This window comes from Tursiops truncatus, chromosome 18 (assembly GCF_011762595.2).
Source record: "Tursiops truncatus isolate mTurTru1 chromosome 18, mTurTru1.mat.Y, whole genome shotgun sequence".
Lineage (NCBI taxonomy): Eukaryota > Metazoa > Chordata > Mammalia > Artiodactyla > Delphinidae > Tursiops > Tursiops truncatus.
This window is the reverse complement of record NC_047051.1, coordinates 49,540,475-49,562,701: the sequence shown is the minus strand read 5'-3', so window position 1 is coordinate 49,562,701 and position 22,227 is coordinate 49,540,475. Positions and strand designations below refer to the sequence as shown.

The window sequence follows — 22,227 nt, the reverse complement described above, 5'->3', positions numbered from 1 at the left end:
CACCCCTGTTGCTGTGCTCTCCTCCGCGGCTCCCAAGCTCCCCCACTCCGCCTCCCGAAGTCTCCACCCGCGAAGGGGCTTCCTAGTGTGTGGACACTTTTCCTCCTTCACAGCTCTCTCCCGCTGGTGCAGGACCCGTCCCTATCCTTTTGTCTCTGTTTAGTTTTTTCTTTTGCCCTAACCAGGTACGTGGGGGGTTCCTTGCCTTTTGGGAGGTCTGAGGTCTTCTGCCAGCGTTCAGTAGGTGTTTTGTAGGAGTTGCTCCACGCGTAGATGTATTTCTGGTGTATCTGTGGAGAGGAAGGTGATCTCCGCGTCTTACTCTTCTGCCATCTTCTGTTGGAAAATTTTTAATCACAGTTTCAATTTCAGTGCTTGTGAGTGGTCTGTTTATATTTTCTATTTCTTCCTGGTTCAGTCTTGGAATGTGCTTTTCTAAGAATTTGTCCATTTCTTCAAGGTTGTCCATATTATTGGCATATAGTTGCTTATAGTAATTGCTCATGATCCTTTGTATTTCTGCAGTGTCAGTTGTTACCTCTCTATTTTCATTTCTAATTCTGTTGATTTGAGTCTTCTCCCTTTTTTTCATGATGAGTCTGGCTAATCGTTTATCAATTTTTGTCTATCTTCTCAAAGAACCAGATTTTAGTTTTATTGATGTTTTTAAGTTTTTCCTTCATGTCTTTTTCATTTATTTCTGATCTGATGTTTATGATTTCTTTCCTTCTGCTAACTTCGGGGTTTTTTTGTTCTTTCTCTAATTGCTTTAAGTGTAAGCTTAGGTTGTTTATTTGAGGTGTTTCTTGTTTCTTGAGGTAGGATTGTATTGCTATAAACGTCCCTCTTAGAACTGCTTTTGCTGCATCCCATAGGTTTTGGGTCATTGTGTTTTCATTGTCATTTATTTCTAGGTATTTTTTGATTTCTTCACTGATCTCTTGGTTGTTTAGTAGTGTATTGTTTAGCCTCCATGTGTTTGTATTTTTTACAGATTTTTACTGTAATTGATATCTAGTCTCATAGTGTTGTGGTAGGAAAAGATACTTGATATGATTTCAGTTTTCTTAAATTTACTGAGGCTTGATTTGTGGCCCAAGATATGATCTATCCTGGAGAATGTTCCATGAGCACTTGAGAAAAAAGTGTATTCTGTTGTTGTTGGATGGAATGTCCTATAAATATCAATTAAGTCCATCTTGTTTAATGTATCATTTAAAGCTTGTATTTCCTTATGTATTTTCATTTTGGCTGATCTGTGCTTTGCTGAAAGGGGGTTATTAAAGCCCCCTACTATGATTGTGTTACTGTCGATTTCCCCTTTTATGGCTGTTAGTATTTGCCTTATGTATTGAGGTTCTCCTGTGTTGGGTACATAAATATTTACAATTGTTATATCTTCTTCTTGGATTGATCCCTTGATCATTATATTGTGTCCTTCTTTGTCTCTTGTAATAGTCTTTATTTTAAAGTCCATTTTGTCTGATATGAGAATTCCTACCCCTGCTTTCTTTTGATTTCCATTTACATGGAATATCTTTTTCTGTCCCCTCACTTTCAGTCTGTATGTGTTCCTAGGTCTGAAGTGGGTCTCTTGTAGACAGCATATATACGGGTCTTGTTTTTATATCCATTCAGCCAGTCTGTGTCTTTTGGTTGGAGCATTTAATCCATTTACATTTAAGGTAATTATTGATATGTATGTTCCTATTACCATTTTCTTAATTGTTTTGGGTTTGTTTTTGTAGTTCTTTTCCTTCTCTTCTGTTTCCTGCCTAGAGAAGTTTCTTTAGCATTTGTTGTAAAGGTGGTTTGGTGGTGCTGAATTCTCTTAGCTTTTGCTTGTCTGTAAAGGTTTTAAGTTCTCCATCGAATATGAATGAGATTCTTGCTGGTTAGAGTAATCTTGGTTGTAGGTTTTACTTTCTCATCACTTTAAATATGTCCTGCCACTCCCTTCTGGCTTGCAGAGTTTCTGCTGAAACATCAGCTGTTAACCTTATGGGGATTCCCTGGTTTATTTGTTGCTTTTCCCTTGCTGCTTTTAATATTTTTTCTTTGTATTTAATTCTTAATAGTTTGATTAATATGTGTCTTGGCATGTTTCTCCTTGGATTTATCCTGTATGGGACTCTCTGTGCTTCATGGACTTGACTTATTATTTCCTTTCCCATGTTAGGGAAGTTTTCAACTATAATCTCTTTAAATATTTTCTCAGTCCCTTTTGTTTTCGTCTTCTGGGACCCCTATAATTCAAATGTTGGTGTGTTGAATGTTGTCCCAGAGGTCTTTGTCCTCAATTCTTTTCATTCTTTTTTCTTTATTCTGCTCTGCAGTAGTTATTTCCACTATTTTATCTTCCAGGTCACTTATCCGTTTTTCTGCCTCAGTTATTCTGCTATTGATTACTTCTAGAGAACTTTTAATTTCATTTGGTGTGTTGTTTATCATTGTTTGTTTGCTCTTTATTTCTTCTAGGTCCTTGTTAAATGTTTCTTGTATTTTCTCCATTCTATTTCCAAGATTTTTGATCATATTTACTATCATTACTCTGAATTCTTTTTTAGGTAGACTGCCTGTTTCCTCTTCATTTGTTTGGTCTGGTGAGTTTTTACCTTGCTCCTTCATCTGCTCTGTATTTCTCTGTCTTCTCATTTTGCTTAACTTACTGTTTTGGGAGTCTCCTTTTCACAGACTGAAGATTCATAGTTCCTATTGTTTTTGGTGTCTGCCCCAGTGGGTAAGGTTTGTTCGGTGAGTTGTGTAGCCTTCCTGGTGGAGGGTACTGGTGTCTGTGTTCTGTTGGATGAAGCTGGATCTTGTCTTTGTAGTCATCAGGACCACATCTTGTGGTGTGTTTTGGGGTGTCTGAACTTATTATGATTTTAGGCAGCCTTTCTGCTATAGGGTGGGGTTGTTGTCCTGTCTTGCTAGTTGTTTGGCATAGGATGTCCAGCACTGTAGCTTGCTGGTCATTGAGTGGAGCTGGGTCTTAGTGTTGAGATGGAGATGTCTTGGAGACCTTTTGCCGTTTGATATTATGTGGGGCTGGGAGGTCTCTGGTGGACCAATGTCCTGAACTCAGCTCTCCCACTGCAGAGGCTCAGGCCTGATACCAGGCTGGAGCACCAAGACCCTGTCAGCCACACAGCTCAGAAGAAAAGGGGAAAAAAATAGAAATCAAAATAAAATAAAGTTATTAAAATAAAGAATAAAAAAATTATTAAAAATAAAAGTTAATTAAAAAAAGAAAGAAAGAAGAGAGCAACCAAACTGAAAAACAAATCCACCAATGGTAACAAGCACTAAAAACTATACTGAAAAATACAACAAAAATGGACAGGCAGAACCATAGGACAAGTGGTAAAAGCAAAGCTATACAGACAAAATCACACGAAGAAACATACACATACACACTCACAAAAAGAGAAAAAGGGAAAAATATATATATATAAAGAGGATAGAAGCCAAATCAGTAAACAAATCTACCAAGGATAATAAGCTCTAAATACTAAACTAATATAAACATAAAGCCAGAAACAAATTAGATGCAGAAAGCAAACCCCAAGTCTACAGTTGCTCCCAAAGTCCACCGCCTCAATTTTGGGATGATTTGCTGTCTATTCAGGTATTTCACAGTCGCAGGGTACATCAAGTTGATTGTGGAGATTTAATCTGCTGCTCCTGAGGCTGCTGGGAGAGATTTCCCTTTCTCTTCCTTGTTCCCACATCTACTGGGGTTTACCTTTGGGTTTGGCTCTGCCTCTGCGTGTAGGTCACCTGAGGGCGTCTGTTCCCTGCCCAGACAGGGTGGGGGTAAAGTAGCAGCTGATTCGGGGGCTCTGGCTCACTCAGGCCTTGGTGAGGGAGGGGTACAGAATGCAGGGCGAGCCTGTGGCTGCAGAGGCTGGTGTGATGTTGCAACAGCCTGAGGTGCGCCGTGTGTTCTTCTGGGTAGTTTGTCCCTGGATCACGGGACCCTGGCATTGGCAGTCTGCACAGGCTACCAGGAGGGGAGGTGTGGATAGTGATCTGTGCTTGCACACAGGCTTCCTGGTGGCTGCAGCAGCCGCCTTAGTGTTTCATGCCCATCTGTGGTGTCTGCACTGATAGCCATGGCTCACACCCTTCTCTGGAGCTCGTTTAGGCGGTGCTGTGAATCCCCTCTCCTCGCGCACCCTGAAACAATGGTCTCTTGCCTCTTAGGCACTTCCAGACTTTTTCCCGGACTCCCTCCTGGCTAGCTGTGGCGCACTAGCCCCCTTCAGGCTGTGTTCATGCAGCCAACCCCAGTCTTCTCCCTGGGATCTGACCTCCGAAGCCTGAGCCTCAGCTCCCAGCCCCCACCCACCAGGCGGGTGAGCAGACAAGCTTCTCAGGCTGGTGAGTGCTGGTCGGCACCGATCCTCCATGTGGGAATCTCTCCACTTTGCCCTCTGCACCCCTTTGCTGCACTCTCCTCTGTGGCTCTGAAGCCTACCCACCCCTTCCCCCTTCTCCATCAGTGAAGGGGCTTCCTAGTATATGGAAAGTTTTCCTCCTTCACAGCTCCCTCCCAGAGGGGCAAGTCGCATCCCTATTCTTTTGTCTCTGTGTTTTCTTTTTTCTTCTGCCCTACCCAGGTATATGGGGAGTTTCTTGCCTTTGGGGAGGTCTGAGGTCTTCTGCCAGCATTCAGTAGGTGTTCTGTAAGAGTTGCTCCACATGTAGATGTATTTTTGATGTAGTTGTGGGGAGGAAGGTGATCTCCACGTCTTACTCCTCTGCCATATTGAAGGTTCCCCCACCCTGCACCGAACTCTTCAAAGATAGATTTCAGTCAATGGTAGAGGAAATCCTTACTTAAAGATTAATTTTGTTTATGGACAAAATCTAGGAGTTTACACTTTTCAGATGCTCTCCCTCCCTTCCATAATTCAGTCCAGAGCAGCTCAGTAGATACTGATTGATGTAAATAAGACATTGTTTTTCTTTTAAATGTTTTATCAAAGCTCTCATGAATTTTCACATTCAAAGCATTTGTGAGCCAGGTGGGCCTGAGATCAGATTGAGAGGGGAGAAGCTGTTCACTTTGGAATGGATCTAACAAGGACCAAGAATAAGTTAAATTTCACTCAGTTGGGAGGTGGGTTACGCATGTGTGATTTTTATGTGTAAAATAAAGCTTTGATAAATTAAAAGCTGAAGAATTATGACAGGCTTTGCTCTGTAAGTGTCAGTCTGAGGATTGACCAGAGAGATGGCAAATGAATTAAGAATTTTCCTTTCCAGTGAAATCTCTTTTATCACAATTCCTTAGGAAATTTTACATTGTGCATATTGAAAAGAATAATTAATTTAATTGTCCACTTTCTGTTGCTTATTATTTATCTATTTTTTATCTGAAAGAAAACACTGAGTTTTTTTTTTTTGCACAACTAACGATTTTGTTAAGTGAAACTATGGTGAAAGTAGATAGAATGTTTTTGTTATTCAAAATGTTCTAATCTATATAAGGAGTATGTTTTCTTTATCTGAGGCAATACACATTGACTTACCTATCTTAATATACTAAAAATATAAGAAGGTGGGTAGTGAAATGGTATCATCTAAAGTTGAAATTTGCCAAGTGATTAGTTGATTGAGTTGTGTAAGGGGATCAAAAAAATAGAAAAGTAGTTTTTTGAATCTGGAGTAAAATGTCTTTTATGTTTGGATAAGTTTGTGTGGAGGGAAGGGAAGGGGGATTCGGTTTGGGGAGGGTGAGAAATAAAAGTGTTTTAAAACTCAGACTTAAGTGTTTCCTTGCAACCATCCAATGGTCTTGCCTTTGCTACACACTGAGTCCCGCTACTCAAGTCTGATTTCACAGTTTTGAGTCCTCAACACTGGCACCTCCCAGCTCCCACACTTTATCAGAAGTCTTGCTGATCTAGGAATCAGGCTGCTGGAGCTGAGATTCTCGCCTGATTGTCAGCTAAAGAAGGTGTGATAGAGTAGAAAACAGGATTTCCACACAGGAGACCTGATTTTGAATCCTGGTTTTGAATCCTAACACTTATTAACTCTGTGACCTTGGTAAGTTATCTCTTTTGTGCTTCAGTTTTCTCACTATAAAATGGAAGTGCTGCACAGTTTTGTTTCAAGTATTACATAAAATAATGTATGTGAAAACATCTAAACGTGATTTGTAAGTAGTAGGGACTCAGTCTTTTTCTTTCTTTCTTTCTATCTTTTTATTTTTTGTAAAGAGCATCTTATTCAGCCAGTCATCGAAGCACCTCCTCTGGGTGGTGGTCTAAACTGGTTCCCTGGAGATATTTCACAAATATTTTATTATTTTGAAATAACAAATGAGCGGAAGAATTAAGGACTTTGGATGTGCATACGCCTGCATATACCTATATATGTATATGTGTATATATGTGTGTGTGTGTATATACATATTATATATTTTTGAGGGGACATCTTGTCTTTTCCTTCCTTCTTTTTTCTGTATTTCTCAAACTGGACTAGTTCAAATGTGGACATTGGCATAGGGCTGCTAACGGGGCCCTGGACAAAGTTTTGAATTTTGTTTTGGTAGCAACTTTTTGGTATCCCTTCATATGTGAGCCCCACTTTTGCTTCTCACTATCTTCCAATTCTGTCTCTAGGGATGACCAGCGTATCATGCTGCTTGTGGCAGTCAATGAGGCCAAAGATCTCAAAAACCCATTTCTGAAGACCTAGAACATGAATTAAGTTTGCATTTCCCAGGAGAAATTTCTCTGTGTAAAGAGGAGTGGGTTAACCCATTTGGGAGGATAAGCAGGGCTGGGAAAGGCCTTCTCTACTTGTTCTCTTCCTCCTAAGTGCAGTCTCTTCCAGGATTTGCCAGTGGAAGCAAGGATTTGCAGATGTAGATAACAGACATGATTTATTTGACTTGCATAAAATTTAAAAAATGAATTAGCTGCAAAATTTTCAAATTCAGTAGATTTAGATTCAGGTTCCTCCTAGAAAGATCTGGCAACATCTGAACAGGGTAAGGATCAATGGATGACAAATAGCTGCCTTTGGAAGGGCAAGTGCTCCCCAGATCAGACAGTTCTCCCCTGCCTTGTGTAATTGCCTAAATCAGCTGTTTGCCCCTTGTAGACATTTGGATTTGTGACACCCACTCTACAATTAGCATTGCTTACCCACCTCTACCTGTCTTGCCCACATCTTCCCTCTTCCTGCCCTGGCATCTACCCACCCATATATGTTTTTCTAACAGAGTCCCTGAGCTCGGTAAAAACAAGAACTAGTTGTCAGAGGAAGAACAGTGTTTACCATGGCAAACCAATGATATTCAAAACCACAAACCATAATTCCAGAAATGTTAGTTCTGTTTCTTTTTTCTTATGAGAAGTGAATAATCTTATTTTGGAAGTTAAAGCTAGCTGTATTAATTTATTAAAAAATAGACTTTTAAGGCAAAAAAGCATCACTAGAGATAAAGATAACATGCTCAGTGCCTTTGAATGATGTAGCAGTATTAAAGTTGTATGCTCCAAACAATACAGTTTCAAATGTATAAAGCAAAATCAACAGAATTGTGAAGAGAAATAACTTTACAATCATAGTGGGATATGTAACAGAAGTAGTTAACAACAGAACTAGGTAACTAAGTAACAGGACTAGTTAACAACAGAATCAATAAGGAGAGAGAAAATTGTGAGCAGCATATTAACAAGTTTGATCTAATGGTCACATATATTAAATCCAAGAAGTGAAGAATACATTTCTTTAAGAACAGATGGATCATTTATAAAAATTGATGTATCCTGTGCCATAATGGAAATCTAAACAAATTTAAAATAGTAAAATCATACACAACATGTTTTCTGACCACAAATGCAATTAGGTTAAAAGTCACTAAAAAAAAGATAAGTAGAAAAAAATAAATATATGTTAAAATTAAGAAACAAGGTTCTAAATAACCCATGGGTCAAAGAATAAATCATAATAGAAATTAGAAAATATTTAGAATCACACCTAAAAAAAGATACTATGTATAAAAACTGATGGGGTGCAACCAAAACTGTACACAGAGGAGAATTTTTAGCCCTAAATTTATATTTCAGAAAACTTTATGCTAATGCATTTGAAAATATAAATGGATTTCTAGAAAAATACAACTTCCAAAAACTGACTCAAGAAGAAATAAAAAGCCATCCTACAGAGAGCAATTAAGGTCCAGATAACTTTACCAGAAGTTTTACAAAATCTTCAAGAAACAACTATACAATACTGAGAATAGAAAAAGAGGAGTAATGTTTAGAATAAAAACTGCTTAGAATCAATATAAAAAAGACAGTCCCATAGAAAAAGAGGCAAAAGACTTGAACATCTTCACAAAAAGACCTTTTTATTTTGTATTTAAAAATTTTTTTAAACAGCTTTATTGGGATATAATTGATATACAAAAAATAACTGGACATATTTAATGTATACAATTTGCTGATTTTGGAGATATGCATATACCTGTGAAAACATCACCACAATTAAGGCAATAAAATATCCATTACCTCTAAAAGTTTCCTTCTGCTCCCACCCTCCTTTTTTGTGGTAAGAACACTTAGCATGAGATCTATCCTCTTCACAAATTTTTAAGTGTACAGTATTGAATTGTTAATGAAAGATACAATGTTGTACAGTAGGTCTCATGAAAAGATCCTCAACCTCAACTTCTCCTCTCCCCTCCCCTCCTCCTTTACCCCCTCCCTCTTGTCCAGGGACCCCAGTGGTTCTATTCATCAGCAAGTTCCCAGATCATAGAAAATGGAACAGGATCTGGCTCATACTAGTCCTTCAATAATATTTATGTAAACTGCAAATAAATACATGTAGGTGACATCATCCAAGCAGAGGAGAGAAAGCTCGAAGAGAAAGTAAATGGAATAAGAGAAGTAGGCCAGAGGTGAGACTTTCCAGAACATTAACCTGCAGGAGGTGGTAGAGTTGAGGAGAAGGCCTGTGGAGTAGGCAGAATGTAGAAGGGAGGCCAGGAAAGAAGTATGTCAATAACAACCAGGATCCTGTGCCTGCAAGGGACTGAGCATCTAGCTAAGAGTGGTTAAACAATAGGGGCTTATTATCTCACATAATGGTCCGGAGGTAGGTAGTTCCAGGCTTGATTAATTCAGTATTTCTTCAGTGTCCAAGCTTTACATTGGCTTCTGGTGATTCTCCTGGTTTTCCCCTCATGGTCACAAAAAAGGCTGTCACAGGGCCAATTGGCAAAAACTGAGTTTAAAGACAAGAATTATACATAAGGAGGAACACATCCTCAGGTTCCATTGGCCAGGACCAACTCCCAAACCAAGTACAGCAAAGGGGAATGAGATTCCCTTGATTGGTCTAGGCCAACACGGTTCATCTCTTGGGGCTAGGATAGGGGATTACTTCCTCTGAGCATACTGCTGCCCACACTTGAACACAGCTGGCAATGTGCTGGCAAAGAAGTAGGGGTGTGTTCATGGAAACTGGGGTAATGTCTACTGAGGAGACAACCAGCAGGGTATTCTGTCACAGGATTCAAGGAAAGAGATGTTCAAGGAAGGAGTCAGTTGGGTCATTTGTGACTGAGAGGTCATTCATATAAGACAAGGATTGAATGGGACTATTGGATTTCACAACAAAGAGAACATTGATGGTGGTGGTGAGAGCAATCGCTGTGGAGTTGGCAGAGGAAATTAGGTGGAAGAGACCCGGTTATGGTGAGTTAAAAAGTAAGTGGGGGATGAGAGGGTAGAGGTAGGGAGGGAAGGCAGATTGTCCAAGGGTCTTGGTTATGAGGTAGATGAGAGACAATGGAGCTGGCCCGGGTCTCTGTCCTGTTACTGGCTGGGAATCCTATTCATTATGCTCCCCAGCCAGGACTGTGTTGGCTGTGCCATTCCCCGCCTACGCATTTCAGGAGTTTTTGAATAATTCCCAGATCTGATAATGTTAGTTTATTATCCATTCCTCTGACCATTCTAGTTACTTTTCTTTGACCCTCCTTAGTTCCAACATTTCCTTCGTCGGATGTGGCAATAAGAACTGTGTATATGCTTTTGTTGAATTTAGAAATGACTCTTTTCTCATGGTAAAAATGGTATGTATTCATCATAAAAAAATGAAAAATAAGAAGATGCTGAAGGAAAAGTAAAAAAATATATAACCCTAATCCACAGAGATCATCAGAGATATTTTGCTGTTTCTCTTTTAGCTCTCCCCATCCACATTTGTATTTATTTTGTATAGTGAAATACTATCTTGCTTTATAACTTGTTTTTTTCCTTAGTATTATATGATGAGTTTCTCATCTCATGAAATGCTCTTGATAAATACAATTTTTTGACTGAAAAATATTCTATTGTTTGAATAGGTCATTTAACATTCTTCAGTTAATGAACATTTACATTGTTTCCAACTTTTGTTTGCTACATTGTGCCTGCCTATGACTTATTATCTTGGGATAGGTTTGTAACAGTGGGATGAGCGGTTCAAAAAGTGTAAGATAATTTTAAGGCTTTTGTCAGGGCAGCAATTTGGTTAAATGTAGGTGCTCTGGGTCATGCTTGAGTTTTAACTCAGATTCTGCCATTTTCTAGATATGTGACTTTGGGTAAGTGACTGACCCAAGTCTTAGTTTCCTAATCGTAAAATGAGGATCATAGTATCTACTTCCTGGGGTTTATAATAGGTTAAATAAAATAATTTGTGGAGAGGTTTTAGCACGATGTCTAACAATAAATATGAGCCTTTCTAGAAATGGTGCATCAATTTACAAGTCTAAACAGAACCTATTTTATGTTTAATCTGCTCTCTATAAAGTTTAGCGTATGAGTTTTAAAAGAATCTAAAATGATTTATGGCTGATGTGTTCAAAGACATTTATCTTAATAAATTTGGGGTCAGTAAATCTTCAGCCTTTATGTTTTTCCTTCAGGCCAAATATTTCAAGTTCAGAGGTGACATTGTGTTGGCTACAGAATGTCCTCTAGACACCTTCACTGGGGGTCTCTAGCTAGTGCATTCTGTGCATATTCTCTTACATCTGATGAAAGCATTTGAATTGATGTGAGCGGTGCTTAGACTACTTATTCCTCAAAGGGCTTTCCCCACCTCTAACCTATTTTAGTTTCTATTATGTATTATGCCATCAAGACTAAACAAAGCTGTACATTGGCTTTGAATAAAAATAATGCTTAGATGGGTAAAAAAGCGCTGATACCAAATGTAACCTTTAGGCCTTCTGGAATCTCTTAGAACAGAGAAAAGACAATCTTAGAACCTTGCTGAATGCCAAAGGATTTTCCATAGCTAGTCAAGTGACCTTAGCTCTAATAGTATCTGACTTTTTCACTTTCTGCCCTGAGGCTCAGTTCCAGCTTGTGGAAGTTTTCTGACCCATGGATTTGCTATAGTGTGGCAGTCATGTAACCTGGAGTTCTAACTCTGTAATAATGTTCTGGGGATTTGAGAATAATCTTTGGGAGGATAGAATCAAGTTAGTTTACCTGGCACTTTTATGTCCCAGAAATAGCTCCTACTGAATTTTTAGTTACCAAATGGAAACTTAAGTGTTATTTTTTCATATATAAGCTGATTTCAATCTGTTTTTTCAGTGTATGTTTTTCTCCTTTAATGATAACACAAAATTCAGATAATTAGAATGATTTTTTTTATGTGATTCCCCACCACCCGACCCCCCCCCGGAACTTTAATTTCTGTATCTCTACAAAGGGTTTTGCTGTGGTCTGCTGGAGCTGGCTCGTATTGGCTCATCTGGAACAATTATTAAATTTTCACAGATTGGTTGAGGTCATGTTGGTAGCTTGAAGTTGTCTGTGGTGTGGGTGTTTACACCATAGAAATCAGCAATGCTACAAATCAGGACATTCCACATGCTCCCCTCCCTGCCCCCGCCAAACTGGTTGGTAAACATTTACCAGCAGACTACCGCTTTTCAGACAGTTTTAAAGGAACTAGAAATTTTTACCTCTCAGACTAAAGTTCCATATCATATAGTTGAGGTAGAATAAAAAGTTTAGTTATCAGGTATTGCACCTTCTACCAGTGGATGTTTGTGAAATGCTATCATTTATTAAAAAGATAGTCATTTAAAACATGACAGACAGATTGAATGTGGGAAGAAAGGAAACCACAAATAGAAGGCACACATTACAGTAAATGTAGAAAAATAGACAACAGAGTTAAGAAACTAGAAAGCCAAAGGAAAAAATTCTTGAAGAGTGAAGGACAGGAAGAAGACTGTGCTAAGCAAAATTGACACTAAAATTGAATTTGAGAAGTACAGGGAGGTTAAAAAAGGCATCAGAATGAAATAGTTTTGAAAATGGTCAGCAATACCAACTTGGTGAAGTAATGTCTTCCACCCAAGGTGACATTTGCTGAAATGGAAAGTGGCACTAAAACCACCAGCCACTGAAAAACAACACATTTTGTCTTTGGCATGTTGGAACACAGTTAGAGAATAGCATTATGGGTAAGGAACCATATAGTTATTGTCCAAACTAGGACTTCCGTGAGTGAAAGGGGGCTCTGTTAATAATTACTTCTGAACAACAACATAAACCAGAGCCATCGAAGCAAACCAGGATGTATGAACACACTAATTATAGGCTCTACCACTGGCAACCCAGTTTCCAACCCAACTGGTTAAAAGAACTTGACCGATAAATATTACAATGAAAAGGTTATAATAAATATTCCAAGAGGCTCTAGTGATATTAATTGTTTTCCCATTATGAGAGGGTTAAAAGTAAAAGGAGGTGATTCATAGTAATGTTGAATAAACAACAAAAAATATGTGAGGAACTGTGGAGCCCCATCTCCTTCTGTTGTCTCCTAACCTGGTGGAGGCAGCCCTAGGGTAACTGTTCTTGTTGTACTTGTCAGTGTTGAACACTAGGCCCAGACACTCTCCAACTTCCAGTTACTCATTAAGTCCTCTTCTTTATGCTGTTTCCTGTAATATTTCTAGCCTTTTTTCTTTGTTCTGCTTGAATGATTAAGCTTCTCAGCACTCCCGACAGCTGGGTAGGAACCATGTGCAAGAATGGCTGCCCTGGAGAGAAGGGTTCATGAAACTCTATTGAGCTCCATGGTTTTCCTTCCTCAAACTTGCCATTGTTCATCATAGCTGTTTGTTTTGGTCAGCTTTCAGGACTCTTTCTCAGAGACTCGTATAGGATTTCTCTTGAAAATCCCCAATTTTCTGATTTTCGTGGCTTCCATAAAGGCTTTGCTGAATTACACACCCAACTTGTGCTCCAATATCTGGGCATACATTTCTCATGATATAATGGGGCTGCATTTGGCACTGCAAAGGTGATTTCATGCTCTGGGGCTTTGGCCGTATTTCACAGTGTATTCACTTTACTTTCCAGGAAATGGGTCGAACTTCAAAAATTCAGTATCAGAGGCAAGGGACTCAAACATTCTTTTTCTTGGAACTCTCTTCACAAGTATCTTCCTAGAAATCTTAAGGTCATCTTTCTGTAAGGAAATCTCTAGTAAGACTGTGTTCCCATTCCTTTCATCCTGAACGTCAAGTGAGCATGTCAAATGGCATTGTGTAACAGACCTTTCTGTGATGATGGAAATGTTCTATATCTGGGCTGTCCAATATAATAGCCATTTTCTTTTTTTTCTTTCTTTTTTTTTGCGGTACACGGGCCTCACTGTTGTGGCCTCTCCCGTTGCGGAGCACAGGCTCCGGACGCGCAGGCTCAGCGGCCATGGCTCACGGGCCCAGCCGCTCCGCGGCATGTGGGATCTTCCCGGACCGGGGCACGAACCCATGTCCCCTGCATCGGCAGGCGGACTCTCAACCACTGTGCCACCAGGGAAGCCCTAATAGCCATTTTCTATATGTGGCTATTGAGTATTTGAAATGTGGCTAATATGACTGAAAACTAAATTTAAAATTTAAGTTCATTTAAATGTAAATAGCCACTTAGAGCGAGCGGCTACTGTATTGAGCAGTACAGCTCCATACCAACCCAGTGGCTCTAAGCTCTGTCTATTCAGTGATGCCCTTGTTGCAGTTCAGTTCAGCAATACTTCCCAAGCTTGGAGTGATCTTTAAGGGCCCACATTGATCTGAGATCATTTCAAAGTCTCACTGCAATTTCCCACAATATCAAGGAGTTGAAATCAAGAGCGGGCAGCTAGTCTATGGTGTAGCTGAATATTGCACTGGAATTTGGGCTATTCCTGGTCAAACCCCTTCTCCCTCAAAGATGATAAATATTTCTGAAGGCTCCCCAATCTAATGTAGGAATAAAAGAATAGGGCTCACGGTAGTACTATGAATACTGTGAGTACTGTTTATACTATTCGTAACAACACTATGAATAATGTCATCATCTCTGACTCAATTTTGTAACCAATGCAACTTCCAAGTCTCCTTTGTCCCTGGTAGTGACTGAGTACAGGTCAGAAGTGGTCTGCGCTGCAGCCGTTGACGGTGCAAATGATCCCTCCACAGGGCTGGGCAGAGATAGCGCCCACCCTAGTCATGATCCCATGGCTGGTCCCTTTTCTGCCGATGCCATTTTCCTTTTTTGTAGACATGTCATCATGTACTCACAGCTCCTTCCTTAACACTTTTTTAAACAACTTTATTAAGATGTAATTTGCATGCTATGCAATTCGCCAATTTATATTGTAAAATTCAATGGATTTTGTTTATTCACAGAGTTGGGCAACCGTTACCACAATCAATTTTAGAACATTTTCGTCATCCACAAAAGAAACCTTGTACCCATAAGTAGTTAATTCCCATTTCTCCTCATCATATCACTCCCAGTACTAGGAACCAGTAATCTATTTTCTGTCATGACAGTTCTACCTATTTTGGAGGTTTCACATACGTGGAATCATACAGTATGTGGTCTTTTGTGAGCGACTTCTTTCACTTAGCATAAGTTTTAAGGGTTCATCAGCATTATAGCCTGTGTCAGCACTTCATTCCTTATTATTGCTGGATAATACTCCATTGTGTAGATATGCCACATTGTAGTTTTTCATTCATCAGCTGATGGACATTTGGATTCTTTCGATTTTTTTTGCTATTATGAATAATGTTGCTTTGAACATTCATGTACAGGTTTGATACGGAAAGCTGTTTTAATTCCCTTGGGTGTATATCTAGGAGTGGATTATGGGCTCCTATGGTGACACTATGTTTAACATTTTAAGGAATAGACAAACTGTTTTCCAAAGCAGTAGAGTCCTAATGAGAACACCAAATCCTAACCACTAGACTACCAGGGAGCATCGAGTCCTAATGATTTAATAGCCAAATTGTCTACAGAAGAGAAAGCCTATGTGACATATCTCTCAGGACAGCCATCCTACACCTAATACTTCAGCCCATCCAAATGCATCATAATGATTCAGTGTGTTACGTCTTTGCCGTTCCTGAAGTTACACGTTCTTCCCCGCCACCAAGTTTTACTGAGAACTAATTGAAATACATCACTGTATACGTTTAAGGCATACAGCATCATGGTTTGATTTACATATATTGTAAAATGATTATCACAATAGGTTGAGTTAATATCCATCTTCTCATATAGATACAATAAAAAGAAAGGAAAGGAAAAAATATTTTCCTAGCGATGAGGACTCCCAGGATTTACTCTCGTAACAGTTTTCCTGTATATCATACAGCAGTGTTAACTACAGTCTTCATATTGTACATTGCCTCTCTAGTACTTCCCTTTTTTGTAAGTGGAAGCTTGTATGTTTCTTCCACCCGTCCTCCAATTTCCCCTCCCCCGCCCTCTGCCTCTGGTAAATACAAGCGTCTGATCTCTTTTTCTGTGAATTTGACCTTTTTTCTTTTCGATTCCCTAGGTAAGTGAGATCATATGGCACGTGTCTTTCTGTCTGACTTCCCTCATTCAGCATAATGCCCTCCAGGTCCGTCCATGTTGTGGCAAATGGCAGGATTTCCTTGTTTTTGTAGCAGAATAATATTCCATTTATTACTTCTTTATCCATCCATCCATTGATGGACACTTTGTTTCCAGGCTTTGCCTATAGTGAATTATGTTGCTGTGAACATGGGGGTGCAGATATCTTCTCAAGTTAGTGTTTTCATTTTCTCTGGGTATGTTCCCAGAAGTGAAATTGCTGGATCATGTGGTAGTTCTGTTTTTCTTTAAGGGTCTTCCAAGGGAAATTTTTTTATGGGAAGAAACAGTCTCAGGTGGCCATGCTAGGTATCCCATGACTCTGGTGTCCGGTTGTAGTTCATTGTTCCAGAGATGGGTACCTGCCCCAAAGGCAGCTGATTCCCAGGCTATCCAGAGCCCTATACCATCAGCTGGCTCCAAAAGATGAGCTGTGCCGACTCAATTCTCTCTGTCAGGAATGTGATCTGTGAATCGTAATGATAGAGAAGAGGCCAGCCATGGGAGCTGAAAGTAGAAGACTGCTTAGAGAAAAGCGATGGAGTAGCGTTGCACCATGAGGATCACAACAAACCAAAGTCATGAGGAAGCAGAAGTGATGAGGAAGATGAAAAGACAGAAACTATGCGTAAGCAGGTAAGAAGATACAAGGCAGGGAACAGATAAACAGATCAGCATATGAAGAGTCAATCTCCAGCTACTGGAGAATGATAGACACGGGAAGGAGTAGCAGAGCCACATTGATGGCAAAGCCAAAGAATGAGAAGTACAAATTCCAGCTGCTGAGGCCCTCGGTAACTGGGCATCTAAATGGCCCTGGTCCCAGGAACCTGATTCTGTCTTTCCTTTTCTGTGTGAGACAGGGCTGTTGGCTTCTCTTGGGTTACCTAGTATAGATCTGTATTAGGCAGGGTTTTCTAGAGAAACAGCATACGTATATATATAAAATATATATATACGTATGCTGTTTCTCTAGAAAACATATTATATAAAATATATAAATATTTAATTATTATGTATGTATAATATATAGTAAATAAACATGTATAATTTATATATTGTATGTATATTATATCTATATAGTATATATAGATATACATATAATATGTAATTTATATATGTAAAATATATAATATATATTTATGTATTATTATATTGCATACTATTCTATATCATATATGTGTGTATATATATAGAGAGAGAGAGAGAATGAGGGAGGGAAGGAGGGAGAGAAAGAAAGAGAGAGAGAGAGAAATAGGTTTATTTTTAGGAATTGGGTCGTGTGATTTTGGGAACTGGAAAATCTGAGATCTGAAATTCAGGTAAGAGTTGATGCTGCAGTCTTGAGTCTGAATGCCTCAGAGCATCAAGTTGGAAACTCAGGCAGGTTTCTATGTCGCAATTTGGGGGAGAATTTCTTCCTCTTTGAGGAACCTCAGTCTTCTAAGGTCTTCAGCTGATTGGATGAGTCACACCCACACTATGGAGAGTAAACTGCTTTACTCAAAGTCTACTGATTTAATTTGTTTGACCAAACAATTGGGTACCATAGACTAGCTAAGCTGACACATAAAATCAACCCTCCCAAAATCCTTACTAAAAATCTCCTCTTGCTTGAGGCAACTTTAATCTCTGCACGGTTCTCAAGTTTTTTCAGCTAGTAAGGATTTGAAGAAGGATTTGAACCCAGAAATCTGACTCAAAACTTGAATTTTTAACCACTAAGAGCTTACATCATTTTGTCTTATATCTATCATTTACTAACTCATTTCTTTATTCAGGAATATTTATTGGAGACCTCTTAAGTGGTTGGCATGGTATACGCTTCTGGGGAGACAGTAAATAATTGAAATCTATAATACTATATTTATTAAATATAATAATGGAATATGATTAAATACAATGTCTTAGTTAATGCCTATGTTAAATATATTTTAAATATAATTAAAATAAAACAATATATTTAAAATATAAAATTAGATCTAATGTGATAATAGATGGGAGAGGAAGGCAAAATCAGAGGGGCAACTACTGTGGTTGGGAGGTAGGTTTAGGGAAAGTTTCTACTGGGCAAAATTGGATGTTGGATGTGAAAGACGAATCAGCATTAACTAGGTAGGGGGAGAGAGTGGAGAAGCACAGAGGCTGAGAGAAAAAAATCACATCACAGAAATGTTAGCTGGAGGTCTCCATTTAGGATTTAAGTGCTTTGAAATAATGATTTGCATGCCTTCCCTCCTTCCTTCTTTCCTTCCTTTCTCTTTCTCTCTCTTTTTCCTTCCTTTTATTTTTTCCTTTCTTTCTCTCTCCCCTAATTTCATCCCCCAGGCACTTAATTGAGGTCTTATATATCCTACACTCTTTATTAAAATTACTGAATGAATAAATGAGTGAATATGACTAATAAGAAATATACGCTTCATCTTGATAACCAAATTCTTCCACAAGTCTAGTTGCTGCTTTCAGAGACCAAAAAAACTGAGATCACAGGTCTGAGCTGGTATGATAGTTTTTGTTCTTTCAAATAATTTTCCTTTGATGATGATATTTTAAATTATTGTTACCCCTCCCCCCTTTCTGCATAGATAATCAAGGATTGGTTGTGGCTATGAACTAGGTAGGCAGAGGAAGAGCCTGAAGACTGTGTTGAAACTTAGGCTCAAGCAATGGAATGTTGCAGTTGACTGGGGGGACTAGCTGCCACAAAGGGCTCCTTCTGGAAGCCAGCAATTAGGAAAGAGGAATCTCAGAGTTCAGTTTGAATAGAACCAATGGGCCATCTGGAGAGCCAAAAGGCAAGGCAGTGAATCGTGATGAATATTGCCAGAAACAGTGTGTGTGCATCACACATGTGTGAGCATACATGTAATGTGTTAGGAATGTCTCAGTTCATGAATGCTTTCTATTTAAAGGCGTGTTAATACAGAACAGAGACATGGGGAACTATTATCTTGGCTTAAATGGTTATCAAAATATTTTGATCTTTTAATTATATATTTTAAAATGTAGAAGGAACTGAGTAATTGTATTTAATTCAATGCACAGCTTAAAGGCAATCTGCTTGTAAAAATATTTAAGTTTTTTTCCCTATCCCGATAGCCTAGCCCATGTGACATTAAATAGATATGTATGCACTATCGGGTCTGTGCAGAATGATGAAAATAACTAGTCATAACTCCTAACTGTAACATTATAGTAAAGAATAGCCCACAGGTTCGTATGGGATTGAAAATTCTTTTCATATTGATATTCTTTAGGCTCTAGCTTGGCACTACTATTGGCTACTTATGAATAAGTTCTTTAGCTTTTCTGAGCCACAATATCTTCATCAGTAAAATAGGGGACCAGAGTAGTTGATCTTTCTAATTCGTAAAATGTTTTGTTCACCAGAGAGGTTCATATTTTAAAAAGCACTTTGAAAAGTGTAAGATTTCCTACAAAGATTCCTGCAAAGATTAGAAGTAGAGCTAACTTTCATTCATTCATTTATTTAATATATTGAGCGCATTACACTGCTGAAACATGTATAGTCATATATCGTATATGTATAACTATATTATATGCTCGTTCTGTGCTAATTGTTGAGGCCACATTGATGAAAAAGACAGATTTTTTTTTTTCTATGTGGTCTGTGTGGTCTCTTGGAAGTGGGTGAAGACAATTGGAAGATTCTTGTGAGTTTCTATGTTACCACTTAATGCGTATGTGATTTCCACTTAATAGGTGTGTGATTTCAGGTGTATAATGGACGATTATACAGGACTATATCATAGGATGGCTATGAGAATCAAATGTGGTAATTGTTGTAAAATGTATCAAGCGCTATACAATGTGACCCAACTATGAAATATCAAGTGGAGAGAGACAAGAAATTGGAAGAAGGTTGAACCATGGAAACTTCCCTAACCTGAGGACAGGGATAAGAGAAAACACAAAAGAGAGTAGAGTAGAAAATTGACAAAGAGAGAGGTAGAAAGGTGAGAGGAAGTAATACATGGGAAGTATTAATAAGCCACCTGCACTAAAAAGATTTTTCAGATTTTACCTGGTTTAATATGTTAAATTCATATGTCTTATTCTAGTAATATTTCCTTCAAAATTTGGGTAAAAAGTGCATTTTTACTTTTAAAAAAAGCTACAAAAAGAAAAACATCTCTCTGATTCTTGTATAGAAATTCTAAATTATTTTCTTTCTAGCTTAAAGAAAGGTCAATTATACAAAATCAGTCTGTATTTGCCCTTTATCCTGAGCCTGTCTTTTCAGCTACTTTGCTCAAAAAGATCTTTGCTTTGGACTTGGAGAAAGGGCAAATGGTGTTGCAGAAGAAAGATTCTATCCAGCTGACCATAAATTTCTGGCGGTGTGTGGGAGCACACATTCTGGCTAAGATCTGACACCAAAGCTTCATATTTCTAGAGAACAGTTCTTGCTGGATGGTTTGACTATTTCACTGGTTTTGTTGAAGAAGACAGGCAAGATTAAATGCTTCATTGATGTAAGAACAAAGGTAAGCCAGGGGATCTAGCAAAGGTTGAGCAGTATATTTTTAAAGTGAATATGATAGCAATTTTTATGAGTCTGCTAGTCACACTTTGGTTGAAAATCTAATCTTTTTCAAAGACGAAAAGGATAAATGAATACCCTCTCGACAACATACAAGATGTTTAAAGGCAAAGCTATTTGATTATTTTTATTCTGACACGTTGAGAAACTGTCATTTTAATCAATACAATGAATTAGTATGGCGCTGTATTTGAAGCTTTTATAAAGTAAAAAACTTGTTTGTGAGTGGTTTTGCTGATATTTATCATTATCTCTCTTCTTTGGTCTCCAGTATTTTGGCTAATGCTTTATAGTACTTCTCTTGATTTCAACTCTAATCGTTATCTACTTTGAGCCACTCATGAATCTCAAAATATTTTGCTGAATTAGAACCTTTGATATTTAGGGCAAATTTTAATGATCTGTCTTCTTCTGAAGTGACTAATTTTAAAGGAAAAAATGCCGAGTTATACTCACCCTTTCCATTCATGCATTATTTTGTGACAGATTTCTTCTGAGCACAAAGAATTTCTTCTTAGAGAAAGAACTTGGAAGAACACAGGCTCCAGGGCCAAAGCATCTACAAGTGGATTGTCTACAAGGGGAAGAGCTTATCTGAAATTTGAGCTGCAATCAAAAATAAAGGTAGATAAAACCTTTGTACGTTGTCACCGTAGGAAGGAAAAGCACAAATGCATACGTATTGCTTTGTATCTCTTTTTACATATCTTGCGAGAAAAAGATTTTCCTGGTCAAAGCATCTTTGCTAAATTTATCTCCGGAGGGACACTGCTGCTCAATCAGATCTTTGCAAGACTTTACCCTGGCGTTCCAAAAAGAAAAAGTACTCAGTATGATATGTTTTATTATTTTCTTTTGAATAATTCCAGGTATAGGTCATAAAATACTTTGGTTAGCAAGTGTTCCAGACTTGAGTCTTGGAGATTAAGTTGTCAAATTGAAACAGAGAGGTTACAGAATCCTTGTCTGGTTTAACTGTTATACTGGCATACTCATATGCTACCCAGAAACTGATTGATAGGATCTTTGTCACTTTGTCACTTTAGAAGAATAAAACAAAAAGTTTTTTTGTATGTGTGTGTTTCTTCCTTTTTTCCCTCATTATTTTGCCTAATTTACTACTTGTAATTTAAAAACAAAAACCGGTTTCAAACGTTAATATCAAAAGTTGACTTACCTGTTAAGGTATATGAGCCCTCAGCAATGAAGTTATTAATCTTTAGAGCTTTTGTAGTTTCAATTAAAGGTCTCAGTCTCCATGTACAACATATGTAAGCAGGATGAATAAAAATTCATTCTCAAATGAAAAAGAGTAATAAACCCAACCCAAGTTTAAGAGAGGGAACTGCATAGAAAGACAAATATTAAAATGAATATGTTTAGTTAAAAATTAATTTCCTGTCAAGAATCCTGGTTCTACCAGAACTGTTTTTTTTTTTAAATTAATTTTTATTGGAGTATAGTTACTTTACGATGTTGTGTTAGTTTCTGCTATACAGCAAAGTAAATCAGTTATACATATACATATATCCCTTCTTTTTTAGATTTCCTTCCCATTTAGGTCACCACAGAGCACTGAGTAGAGTTCCCTGTGCTAAACAGTAGGTTCTCATTAGCTATCTATTTTATACATAGTAGTGTATATATGTAAATCCCAATCTCCCAATTCATCCTACCTCCTCTTCCCCACCTTGGTATCTGTAAGTTTGTTCTCTACACCTG

General features: G+C 38.2%; 1 long non-coding RNA gene across 1 annotated transcript in view; it reads left to right on the top strand.

Moving 5' to 3' along the window:
- LOC117308818 (uncharacterized) overlaps positions 1 to 22,227 on the top strand; it is a 497,295-nt gene that overhangs the window by 117,581 nt on the left and 357,487 nt on the right. Inside the window, exon 4 of the long non-coding RNA XR_012327721.1 lies at positions 20,992 to 21,129. This is a non-coding gene — a long non-coding RNA (uncharacterized lncRNA). The remainder of the gene's footprint in view (positions 1 to 20,991; positions 21,130 to 22,227) is intronic.